This window comes from Belonocnema kinseyi, chromosome 10, assembly GCF_010883055.1.
Source record: "Belonocnema kinseyi isolate 2016_QV_RU_SX_M_011 chromosome 10, B_treatae_v1, whole genome shotgun sequence".
Classification (NCBI taxonomy): domain Eukaryota; kingdom Metazoa; phylum Arthropoda; class Insecta; order Hymenoptera; family Cynipidae; genus Belonocnema; species Belonocnema kinseyi.
The window spans coordinates 96525420-96539074 of NC_046666.1; the positions used below are offsets into that span (position 1 = coordinate 96525420).

At 37.4% G+C, this 13655-nt stretch overlaps 1 pseudogene and 1 further gene; one reads left to right on the top strand and one right to left on the bottom strand.

Moving 5' to 3' along the window:
- Positions 1-8951, bottom strand: part of LOC117181274 — a 10244-nt pseudogene extending 1293 nt beyond the window's left edge.
- LOC117182415 lies at positions 4674-4837 on the top strand.
- Positions 8952-13655: the final 4704 nt, after the last annotated feature.

Genomic DNA, 13655 nt, shown 5'->3' on the forward strand with positions numbered 1-13655 from the left:
ATAAAAAAAAATTAAAAAATGTAAAAAAAATATATAAAATCCCTTAAAAAAAAAAGAGACTATCGATATTCGTCGACCTCCACGTTGGTGATAGTTGGGCAAAGTAAACTTTGTTTGCGGTAGACGGACGATAAATATTCGTGAATCATTTTACTCTTACACGATGCTTAGAACTATGAAAATTTTTTATTGAAAAACTATGCGCTTTTCGGAAAATGTGTCAAGAATAAAAAGTTCTTGTAATCAGCCGAGTCATGCGCCTAAATTTTTTCGGAGCGTTTTGAGCAAAATTTTGAATTTTGCAAAAATTGTTCATATGCAAAATCCAAAATTTTGCTCAAAACGCTTCGAAAAAATTCAGTCGTATTCCTTAGCTGATTACAAGAACTTTTTATTCTTGATGATTTTTCCGAAAAAGTCAAGATCCGCTTGTCATATGGTACTTTAAAGCGCAACATTTCGTTTGCTGTTAAAATAGTCTCGCAACTGTATAACTTGTGACTCACACAGTTTTTCGACATCTACAACGCCCCTACCTCGTGAATGTAATGGTAGAACTACCCTTTCAATCGCTGAACAATTCTGTTTAACTTTTCAAGGTCGGTGTTAGAGCATTTTATGAGTCCGAAGGAGTGCATGAGAACAGGGATGGTATATGTGTTGATTGCCCTGATTTTGTTTGCCGAGTTAAGAAAACTCTTCATAATTAATCTGAGTCTCGTAGTGAAGGCAGTCGTTAGGCTTGTCTTAACTATCGTATGTTGAATACCCTTAGATTCAAGAATACCCTGATATTTCTATGATTCGCCTACAGCCATTGCCTCGATGTCATTTTCGAACTCGTTCTCTTACTCTGCGGTCCCTAATTCTCCTCTGATGAAATGCACTGTTCTACATTTATATAGTCTGAACTCCATGTGTCTATCATTAGAAAGCATGTGCCATGTTTAAGTTTCTTTGTTGCTTACGAGCTTGAGTCATGGCAACAACGTCTATAGTGACTAGATCTTCACAGCCTTGCGAGTTTTTACATCCTTTTTTTTCTTCTGTAAGAATGTCATTCTCGTCGCAATGAGAATATACCTTATCTGCAATGATAGCTGTAAGACATTTATAAATTGTTGGAAGGCAGGCTATCGGTCGAAAGTCAGATGGATTTTGAGCGTCTGGTTTTTCTGGTAACATATACGTAGTACTCTGGAGCATAAAGCCTGGAATCAGATCTGGGTGTTCAATGATATTCTGAAAACACTTTGCCAACGCAAGATGCGCTTTCGTCGGGTACTTGTATCAGAATTTGTGCACCATGTCCGGACCACGCAGTGTCCAAATTATATCTGTTCATTTTCCCCCAAACACCCGACTAGTAGTTAGCCATATCTTCCAATTGAGGGACTTTGGTGCCTTGCTGGTTATTTGACTTTACTCTTAGTTCACGATAGAACATTCTTTCATCTGTCTAAAAGTTTTCATTTTGTTGCCTTCGTGCACTACTTTTCTTGTACCGGCGCATTCTGGCAGTAAGAACATCAAGTCTCTGTCATTAAGAGTCTAAAATGTCATTCAATATTGCTGGCGTTAATGTCTCGATGTTCCGAGGGTGGATAATTTTAGTAACATGGTTATCAGCTTTCTGGTTCTATTTCCTTTTTTATATTGAGTTAATTGACCTAATTTGCAACTTACTTTGCTGACATCCATATCCAACCTGATATTCCATGGCATATCTCGATCCCTTGCTGGGACAAAAACTGTATTTGCAGGCCTAGTTTTCCGGCTCAACGTTCTAATGATTGCCACAGCTGCACAGTATACAAGTGTTTGCACCTCTAACGCAGTTTGTGCTACGTTCATATACGTAGATAAAACCTTACTGTCGAGATGTGCTATTAGTGCATGCAGATCATTTCTGATATTTATTTTGGGCATAGAATGCCTTAGTGTCAGTTCTACATATCTGAACTCTAGAAAAGCATGACCAAAATTCGTTTCAAGGTGCTGTAGTTTTCCTGGGATTTCCCTATCCACATCATCGTTAGTAATAATCGGATGTGGTTCTAATGGATACCATACATGATGTTCATTATCCTTAGCACCTATACCTTCAGTATCAATCAAGTCTTCCTTGTCCACATCTTCCAAGGTGAGTTCATCAATAGGAAGCTGATGTTCTACTTCCATTTTGATAGAAGCTATTTCAACAGTCGAAAGCAGTCTGTTTACAGATATTGAGCCTTTGGTTGTATAAGGCCATTCACCTCTGGAGGATGTGGTGGTGTCGGATCATTAATAGGTTGAGGAAGAACGTCAATTGCTCCTGCTTGACCGTTTGACGTGGCTTCGTCTCACTGATGTTCATTTCCGTCGTATTTCCACGCCAAATCAACCTGTTGTTTAATCTCCATTGCTCGGTCTTCTGTAATGTGTAGATTAGTTTTGATGTCCTTCACCTTAGCGATAAGATCTCTTAGTGCGACTTGTATATTAGGATACTTTACAACAAATTCCGTTTTTAAATTGTATCCTTTTTCCATTTTCGTTTCAAACTTCGCACTTTCGTAATAGAGACGCACCAATTCCTCTTTCATTGTGGTATCCTAATTGATGCTCTCCCACGGTATTTCTGTCGAGGTGGTTAGCTTCAAATATCTAACGCTAGCCAAAGCATCCTCAGCAGGCATAGTTGATGTTCCACTTCTTACCGTTTGTCGCAAGTGTTCTTGCTGGCCAGCTGTTTGATTAGTAAGATCTGCATGACCATCTCGCAGCTCACCATCGCCACCGTCCCGCATGCCGTCCCAGCTGTAGCTCCAGGGGCGCCCCGACGATCCTCGGGAAGCGACAAGCGTTTCAAAATCTTTAATATGCTCTCCATTTTTCATTTATGGGTTTTGGTGTTCTACTTAGTCCCTCTCCTCATTGCTATTATTCTATTTGGCATGGGTAACCCTGTCAGTAGCAATTCTACCGCCAACATTGCCGTCAAAGTCATGAGAGGAAAGTTCAAGCCCTACCGCGACATCAACGCGAAACACCTTCAAGAGGGATATATATTATTATTTACTTTATTATCTTTATTGTGCCATCCGAATGTTACTTCGACGTTCTGTGGAAAACTATTACATTAAATTCCTTAAATAGAATAATAAAATGGCTAGTTTCATAGCTAATAACGGGAAGAAAGAATTGTACTACCGTGCCTCCTTTTCGAAATAAAATTTATTTAAATAGAAGCAACTCAGTTTTGTAATTATAATTGAAGAATATTAATATTCTTGATCAGAACACAGATAAACATCTATGAAAGAATTAATACGTTTCTAAATAATAAAATTCTATTAATATAAACAAAAATATATTATTTTTATCGAAGATCATAGAATATCATATTGAAATACATTAAGAGCACGAGCACTGAGTTTTAAGAAATTGAGTATGATCTCTCATTAAAATATGTTAGAGATATTTAAAGATAACTTTACGATACGGACATTCGTTGTCATCGCATTTGGCTAAAAACTAAGCTAAAAAAATGAATAAAGAAAAATTAAAATTGAGAAAGAAATTACACAGAAATTATGGAGTTTTGATGAAACATAATTCTGACATTTTTTCTCCAATATTTTACATACTTTGCCGCACTTAGGTTAGTTTTAACCAAAGTTATTTTAAAGTTCAAGAAAACTTAGTAAAATATCTTAAAATACCCTTAATTTCGTTCGAACTCCTGGCTTTCTAGATCTATCTAGTCCAATTATCATCTAAACATTGTCGACTGATTAGCTATTAACTTTTTTTTAAAGCACGTATAAATAAGGTGCGAAAAGTTTTCTCGTAATCACAATACTTAAAGTTATAATTTGAACGTATGGTGTAGCTCTTTCATTCCTTATAAGGACAGAATGTTTGGTTTTCCACAGCAATCCGAACGAAATTATAAGGCATTTTTCGATATTTTTGAATTATTTCTATACATTCAAAATAATTTGGCTCAAGTCTACGCTGAAAAAAAGTAATAAAGAAAAATTAAAATTAAAAAACCAATTTTATAAGTTAATAGCATAAGTGACAATTTATGTTAACACAACTTTAAAATGTCCTAAAAATTTTTATCTTTTTTGAAATCCTTATCAACATTTTCGGGAAAAACCTTAACTTTTACCTCGAATTGTGCAACAATTTATTATCTGCTTTGAAGTCTAATGGTTTTTTTATTAAAAATAACTATCTTTGGTGCAAATTAATAAAATAAGCTAAAGTTGTGAAAAAGTTGTGAATGTTCTTTAAAATATAGTCTAAAAAAATTTTAAATACCAATTTCTAAAGAAAAACAATGACTTAATCGAAAATTTCATGGAAATTTAATTAAATTCGTATATAGTATGTTATTTATTATTATTTATTATTTTAAACAGATAATTATGTTATCTTAGTTTTAATAAATAAGCTCGTATATTCATGTGTCTATAACTCATGATGGTATAAATAATAAATCATGATTCATGGGTAAAAGATTTGACACAACAAGATTTAATTTATTATTTAAAGATTTGAATCTTGCCACCTTGAGCCGTGGTTCGGCCGTAGTGCAGCAGAGAGCGAACCGATTGGCCTCTCTCGTAATTGAAATGAAGGTTCGAGCGTTTAAAAGAGGAGCCAATGCGGCGAGAAACATATTTACCTGGCGTAGAGGCTACCATGATCAACAAGGCGGTTCCTCCAGGGCGAGGCTCTTCCATTGCACCACAGTCGAGAACTGAACTTAGCGAAGAACCCTAATGTGGATATCTCGGACGTATACTTTTTGTTAGTCGGGACTGGGTACGCGCTGTCTCGGATCACAATATATCCATGGGAATATCAAAACTTACACCTCGCAAGACATTCCGACTGGTTATTCCTAGAATAACCAGGGACATAATTGGGATTAAACCGAATATGCCGGGATATCCTATTGCTGTGAGGGATATATAAATTTGTTTCATATTAGATACATAGCAGTTTTGGAATTGCTATATGGCTGTCATAGAATTGCCCTACATTTTTTACAACGCAGTGTACCAAAGTTCTACAATTGTTCAAGAAATATTACAGATCGGTTGTCACAGCCTTCTAGATCTGTTACAGATATGTTATACAACATTTGTAATTAAGTTCTGGAATTGTTTTAGAAATTTTACAGGTCGATTTTCACCGCTTTCTAGATCTGTTACAGAATTGTTACATAACATTGGTAACCGAGTTCTAGAATTGTTGTACAAATGTTACAGATCGTATATACACAGCGTTCTAGAACTGTCATAGAACTGTTCTAGAATTGTTATAGAAATGTTACAGATCGTATATCACAGCGATCTAGAACTGGTGCAGAATTTTTCTAGCGTATGAGGGATGACATAGTTACTTGCATGTTCGTAATCTTTTACTAACCTGTTCTAGAACACGTTTTTTTGTGTTCTGGAACTGTTACAAATCCGTGTCTGGAACCATGTTTTTTGGGTGACTATCTTTCAGAAAAATATATTCATATACTTAAGATAATATGAACAACTTATAACCTTAACGATCATAGAAAGAGAAGAAAATTGATCGTTTTAGACAACAGTTATCAAAAGCAACCAATTTTTCACTTCAAATTCAGAATTCAATCAAAACAGGGACATGATACCGCGGACCGCGGAACGACGCGTCGCCATCAGAAAATGATTAGTGTCGGTACACAAACTATACAGCCTCTCGACACTAGCCGATACTAGCTAGTGATTTAACGCAATCTGCAAAACGTTTCCATGTACTGATCTAGTGGAACATGAAATCAATTTTAAAACCGGAAAAATAGTAAATTTAAAATCCTATCGTCTTCCTGAATGTCATAAAGAGGAAATAAAAACTCAAATAAAAACTCAAACGAAGAAGTGGCGAATAGTTATCAATTTTCGCAAGGTAAACGAAGACACATACCTTAGCTCTAGGTTTCACGAAATCCCAATGAGTGAGACCTTAAAAAAGTATACGGCTTTCTTAACACCAGAAAGACATTTTTAATTTAATAGAATGCCCTTTGGACTCTAAAACGCTCTCGCTACTTACCAAAGGATGATGGACGCAATGGCTTGAGAGGATTGGTAGGAAAAAAGTATTTTGTTTACTTCGGCGATCGGAACTCAAATATTTAGGATATTTATTAAGGCCATGTGACGAGTGGGTCACATGACCAGATTCCTACCTTTCCCTCGCTTTTTTTATTTCCTAACTTATTTTCACACGAAGCGCCACATCGAGTTCCAAATTTTGTGATAATAAATAAGAAGCACTAAGGAAGGTGGGTCTGGTCCTAAATTTTAATAATGATGAAAAAAGCAAAAAAAAAATTTACAAAAAAACTTTTTTTTATAATTATAAACATTTAGGACCAGACCCACTAATCTTAGTGCTTCCTTTTTAGTGTCCCAAATTTCCAACTCAATGTGGTGTTACGCGTAAAAATAAGTTGAGAAATAAAAAAAGTGGCGGTAAGGTAGGAATCTGGTCACGTGAACCACTCATCACATGGCCTTAACTGTGGTCGGCGTAAAATCTAACCTCGCAAAAGACAGGCAGTGCGAGATTTGAAACCACCACAGAATGTCACCCAAGTTCAGAGCTTTTTGCGACTCGCAGGGTATTATAGAAAATGTATAAAAAATTCTCTCAAATTTGTAAGCCTCTCACAAATCTAAAACAGAAGGAGGCAACTTTTGACTGGTCGATAAACTGTCAAAAATCGTTTAACAAAATAAAAGATTCATTATGCTCAGAATCGGTTTTAAGATTTCCAAACTACAAGGAGGAATTTACTATAACGTCAGACGCATCTAATCACGTATTAGGTGCAGTATTATCACAAAACGGTCACCCCTGTTTTTACATATCAAGGACGTTAAACAAAGCAGAGGTCAATTATAATATAACGGACAAGGAACTATTAGCAATAGCTTGGGCATGTACGAGGTTAAGACAGTACCCTCTTGGAAGAAAGTTCACAATCCAAACGGACCATCAGGGATTAATATGGCTACACAACGTAAAAGATCCTTCTTCACAATTGTTTAGATGGAGATTATGATTAGAGGATTATCGTTACAACTGTCGAACACATAACAGAAAAAGAAAATAAAGCCTCAGATTGTCTACTAAGACTATTTCTAATTCAACAAGAAGATTCTATACAAAATACACTAGAAGAAAATTAGCTGGACGTGGATAGAGGGGAGGAATTAATAGTACTGGAAACAAGGAGTAAGTCTAGAGAGGAAACTGTGTTACTATAACCGTCAACAAGTTCTTCCCACTGTCGCATGGATGCAGATCTGCCCATCGCGGATGATGAAGGCTTAACGGATGGAAGAGAACATTTTCACAGAGAATATAAAAAATGTATTACTAATAGTACACTCAGGAGAGAAAATGTATACCTAACGCAGGTGAAAAGCTCTGGCGAACTATATCAAAGAACGGAAAGGAAGGCAAGAAACAGCTCTATATAAGTTCCCTCAATTTAATGAGACCGAGTGGCTGAAAGAGTTAGATGAGATAAATAAAGATGCCATGCCCTCTAAGCCAACTATTTTACGCTTCCACTTTATTGAAACCTTCAGAAAAAGTGAAAATAAGGGACTACCTCAACTTCTTGAGCCACAAATATGAAGATCAACAGATTCACACTTGTTACATGCCACGTGCAGAACTCACTTAACCCCTTCTTTGGCAGAGAGAATTCGACAAAAAATGTTTAAAATGGCACGAAAATTTATGATCAAAATCGAGCCGTTTTTTTGGAATTTTCGTCCACCATATTGAACCCGCCATTTTGAATTTTCGCATTTTGACTTCAGATTCAGCGACCCCAAAAACCTCCGAGTAAGACTTAAATGCAAAATCGCAATAAGCTAAATAGGGAAAAAGAAGATTGACGGATTTTACGTCAATACCACACAGGGCACGGAGAATTTTGACGCATTTTGTGTCAATGCCAACGAAGGGGTTAAGAGAAAAAGGGAGAAATCATAAGAAAATCACACGAATCAAATACTGCTCAACACTTTCGGAAAAACAAACCTATCGAACGAGCCAGAACTCTTGGAGAATGGAAAAATATGGAACAAGAAATTATTCATTTCATTAAATGATGTCCCGTATTCCAATTTCAAAAAACTGTAAAATTAAAAGACAATGTGAAGCAATCATCCCAAACACGCCTGTCAACCCTAACGACAAAATAGCCATGGATATCTTCGGTCTATTGCCTCTGACACTATCAGAGCATGAATATATTCTCAGCATACAAGATATGCTCACAAAATATTTTGTCTTAATACCTCTTAATAATACGGAATCGGAAAGCATTATAGACTGGTTATTTTATTATTAAATATACCTATTCGGCGCACCTAAAAATATCCCAGCAGACCAAGGACAACATTTTATATCTGAACTGGGACAGAAATGTAAAACTTATTTAGATTTAAACATATTAAAACTACAGTTTATCGCCCTAAAATCAACATATCCCTCGAGATAGTCCACTCGGCGATTAAGAATTCACTAAAAACAAGCATTGAGGACCATAACACTCAATGGGATCAAAACCTGAAAAAATATTATGGCATACAACACTATGAAGCATGACGCTACAGGATAATCACCCTTCCAAATGTAACTCTGTAACGACTGATCTGAAGAATTTGAGCTCAAACTGGTACTCGTATCAATTCGCGTATAGTGCGTTTGGAGAACCACAAAAATCTGTTGGACCAGCTATTAGGTAGAATCCGTGTTAAGAGAGGATTTTTCAATTTTGTTGGAGACATTTCAAAAACACCTTTTGGAACCATCAGTTCACAGGAATGACCTGCATTAATGAGAAGCTTGATGAATGGTTGAACAATCAATAACATATTGTCACAAACCATATCCATTCAAACTAGAAGCTTTAAACTCTTGTTAAACTCAGACAAATGATCGTCTGCATGATGATAGTCGATAAGTTGAGTGAAGATATCAACTTATTAATAGATGCAATAAATGATGGAAAAAGCGGAATAATTCACCCTCAACTTCTAACACCACGAATCCTAATAAGTGAAATGAAAGACTTTGAAGATAAATTCAACACTAAATACACTATCCCTTTGAAGAAGTCCAACTTTCAACATATTATCCACATCTCAATAGCTAACGTGGCTATTTCAAAGGATAGATTTGTCTGCTCCATTCATTTTCGTATCCCAAAAACAGAGACTTGCGTAATTAAATATTTAATACCCACCCTTCTAGAAATAACCAATTAATATCGATAAGGAACGATAGAATTAATATATCAATCGTTCCGAATCGTGTTTCTTAAATGTTACGAAACGATTGATAACGATTGAGCATTTTGTACTTCCAATTGTTTCCAATCGGGAACTTGCAATTTGCCATGTAATGGCAGCACTTTCGTCTGGCGGGAATTATTTAAAGACAGTTATTTACTTTCTAGTATAATATAAATTTGAAACAATATATATTATGAAACAAAATAAATGAACATTTCGTAAATAATTCATACCAGATGAAAGCAGTGCTACGAAAAAATGTGATAATAATACTTTATGTTGAAAATATAAAATCAGATGCACGATACAAATGAAAAGGTTTATTTTGTATTGATGATGCAAAATTGTTACTTTTTATTATGCATCTTGGATTGTTAATTTTTTTTTAATTCTATAAATGTTTATAAGTTTTAAAATCGGTTGAGATTAAAAAAAAGTAAGCGAATATTTTAGAAACGTGAAACTTCAGTGAAGTGATTAAAGTGTTATTTTATCATTTAAAAATCCCAGTTACTAATTTGTTACTAATGTTACTAATTAAAATGATGAACAAAATTCTTTCTAAATTGAACAGCAAATTTACATTAATGTCGGTGATCTTATATTCGGTAATCCTTAGAGTATCACTTCACTACTACCACTAATGATTGACGCGAAGCCAACCTTTCCTATTATTCTCGAAGTAGCCACTAAAATCGAAGAAAAAATTTTGAATCATTTCCCGGTTAAAAAAATTTTACACCAGACAATAAAACTCAAATTTAAAGTTTTCAAAGCTGATTTCTTTAAACTTTAAGTATTTAACACTAAATTGCAAATTAAACCTATCAAATTGGAAAATTTCTGATCCCTAAGCATTTTAAATATATAATTAAATAATTTAAAACAGTGATTTTGAGTCCAAAAATTCAGTAATATATGTAAAAATTACCAGCCTTCTAGAGATTTTTTATAAATAAAGCATTCGAAATTGTACAATATGGATTCAGAAGCCTTTAACTGTGTTTAATTTAAAATTATTCCATGTGGAATTAAAGTATGAAAAATGTAAAGCAGGGTGGAGGAGTGTTACAGCGGTGCTGTACTGGAACGTAGCAGGGGCACAGAAGAAAGATGAGGATTTCTGGAGGTATATTCAGGAATTTGATGTGATTGGATTGGTAGAGATGTGGGTAGAGAGAAAGGAATGGCATAGTGTAGAGCAAAAGTTGCCAAGGGGGTATAGGTGGATGCTACAGGATGCAATCAAAGTAAAGAGGAAAGGAAGGGCTAGTGGGGGAATTATAACAGGGGTTAAGGATGGATTAGAGGAAGAAGTTTATGGGGAGGGGGAGGGGGAAGGCTTGCAAATGAGGGCTGTAAAGATAGACAGATGCGGGTATGGCGGTAATGAGGGGGGGGGGCTTTAATGCGAGAATTGGGCGGAAAGAGGGCCTGTACCGCGAAGGGGAGAACTTCGAAAGAAAATCAAAGGATAAAATAATAAATAAAGAGAGGGAGATTCTAAGGGACTGGATGGGGATAAAGGGTGGGCGGTGGCGAATGGTATTGTAAAAGGGGACGAATAGGGAGAATACACTATGTGAGTAAGAGGGGTGTATCGTTGATTGACTATGCGATTATGAATATGCAAGGGTAGAAGGAGATAGAAAAATTCGCAGTGGAAGGGAGGGTGGGATCAGACCATTAGCCATTAAGTTTGTGGATACAGGGGGAGGCTGGCGAAAGGCAGGGTGGGAAAGAAGGGTCGTTAGGGTAGAGGGTGCCTTGGACAAGAGAGGCGACAGAAAAGTATCAGGAGCAGTTGGACAACGTAAGCTTTGAGGTAGAGTCGGTGGACGAGATATGGGAGGATCTAAAAGCGAAAGTGAACATTTTTGTGCAAAAGAGGGTATTTAGGAAGAAGAAGAAAGGAATGACGAAGCCGTGGTGAGATAGGAAATGTAAAATGATAAAGAGAAAGGTGACAAAGAAGTACAGGAAGTGGAAGTAAGGAACCGCGAAAAGGGAGGAGTACGCAGAAATGAGGAAGGAGTTTAGGGCTATGTGTAAGAAGAAAGATCAGGAAAAGGAAACAGAGCTGGAAGAGGAGTCAAGAAGTGTTAAGACATAAGGTGACGTGTGGAAGATAATTAATAGGTCTAAGAAACGTATGGTGGGGATAAGTGAGAAGATAGGGAGCGACGAATGGAGGACATGTTTTAAGGATTCATTTCAGGGGTCAGATACACGGAAGAGAGATGAGGGGATTAGAAGAACGAGGGAGATAGACGCAGAGGAGCTGCATGACGAGGAGATAGAGAAGAATATAAGGAAGTTTAAAATATCTAAGGCAGCAGGGATGGACGGGATAGAGAATGAAGCGTGGTTGGTTGGCACACAAACGGTAAGTTAGACATTGAAGGAGGTAGTGAAAAAAGAATGGAGGGGGAGGGATTCTCAAGAGGTTGGAGGGAGGGGTTGATCGTATCACTGTATAAGAAAGGGGATAGGGAGAGGCAGGAAAATTATAGAGGAATTCCGCTAATGACTAATGCGTATAAAATATGCGCGATAGTGTTGGCTGATAGACTGCGCGAGGATCTTGAGGGGAAAGAAATATTGCCTGAGAAGCAGGCGGGCTTTAGAGAGGGAAGGAGTACTTTTGACAATATTTGCGTCTTACAGCACGTGGTGGATAGAGAACTAACCAAAAAGGGTGCCTAAGTGTACGCGTTTTATGTAGATCTAAAGAGCGCGTTCCCTTTGGTGGATAGGGGGAGGTTGTGGGAGGAAATGGAAGTGAGGGGAGTGAAGAGGGGCTTGATCAAGAGGATAAGGGAGATATATGAAGAGACGAAAGATAAGGTGAGAGGAGGGGAGGGAATCTCTTAGGGGTTCTAGATGGATAGGGGTTTGAGGCAAGGATGCCCGCTTAGCCCAACGTTTTTTGCAATTTTGATCGCGGATATGGAAAGTAAGCTAGCGGCTGGATGATGAAGAGGTTGAGAAAATACTTGAACAAAAATAGGTTAGAATTAAATGCGGACAAGTCGAAGGTTTTGGTGTTCAGGAAAGGAAGTTGGAGAGATAAGGGAAGGGAGTGAAAGTCGAAGGGAAAAGCGGTACAGGAGGTGAAGGACCCAGGTGAAGCCTAGGTGTAACTGGGCTTCCTGTTTTGAAGGAATGGATCATATAAAAGAGAGAGTGAGAAGAGCAAATGTGGTGATGAGGCAGATGCGGGGGCTGGGGAAGAGGTTGTTCGCAGATGATTTTGTTAAGAGAATGAGGTGGTCAATAGGATAAGGAGAGATATGTAAAGTGGACACTGGGGTAGGCAAGGAATATGCCGAACTATATTGTCAGGAGGGAGACAAGCAGAACGAGTTTAGAGATTATAACAGGGAGTCGAGCGTGTAAATAGAAGAAGAAATTTTAGGAAAAGGGGGGAAGTTATCTGGTTGAGGAGTGTTGGTGGGAGAAGGAGAACAGGCGTAGTGGTGCAAAGATGGAGGTGGAAAGGGAAAGGTATTTTAGAACGAATGGAATGCAGATGGATGAAGTATGAAGGATGCATAAGGAAGGAAGTAAAGTATATATCTTGGTTCAAAGGAATGGCATGGAGAAAGAGAAGGCAGAATGAGAGAAGAGAATAAGAGAGTCAAGGTTTAACGGGAACTATGTGTGGATTATGCCAAGGGAGAAAGCGCAATATTTGTGTGAGAAAGGTGAGCAAGGAAGTCAGAAACTTACAGCGAGAATGAGATGCGATTGCATGGAGAATTATGATAGGTTCTGGCTTTCTAGAGAGAAGAGAATGTATAAATTGTGGGGGAAAGGGGATGCCAAAGTTGAGCCCTGGTTGGAGGAGTGTGAAGAGGTGGAAAAGAGTGGGATAAACATGGAGGTATTTTTGCATGAAAGGGGGAAGGGCGAAAGGGCAGTGGCATGGGTGAAGGGGGTGTTGGGTAAGATGGAGAAAAAGAGAAGGAAGGAAGAAGAGGAATGGAGAAGGAAAGATTGTAAATAGGAGAGGAAGTAGATGTAAGAAAACTGTAAATATTGTGAATAGTAGTTGAGTAGAAGATGTTAGCCGCGAAGACAGAGGCTGGTAATGCGAAGCATAGCGAGAAAAGAGCGACATGCGAGCGAGGCTAGGCGAGGAAAGGCGAGGCGGGGCGAAGCGCAGCAAGGAAGGTTAGGCTATAGAATCGAGCGGATTAGTTATAAGGTGTGTTTGGTTGGTATTTTGTAAGAGATAGTTGTAAGAAAATTCTGTAAAAAAATGGAAGTGCAAGAAGTCAATTTTTTAAGGCCAAC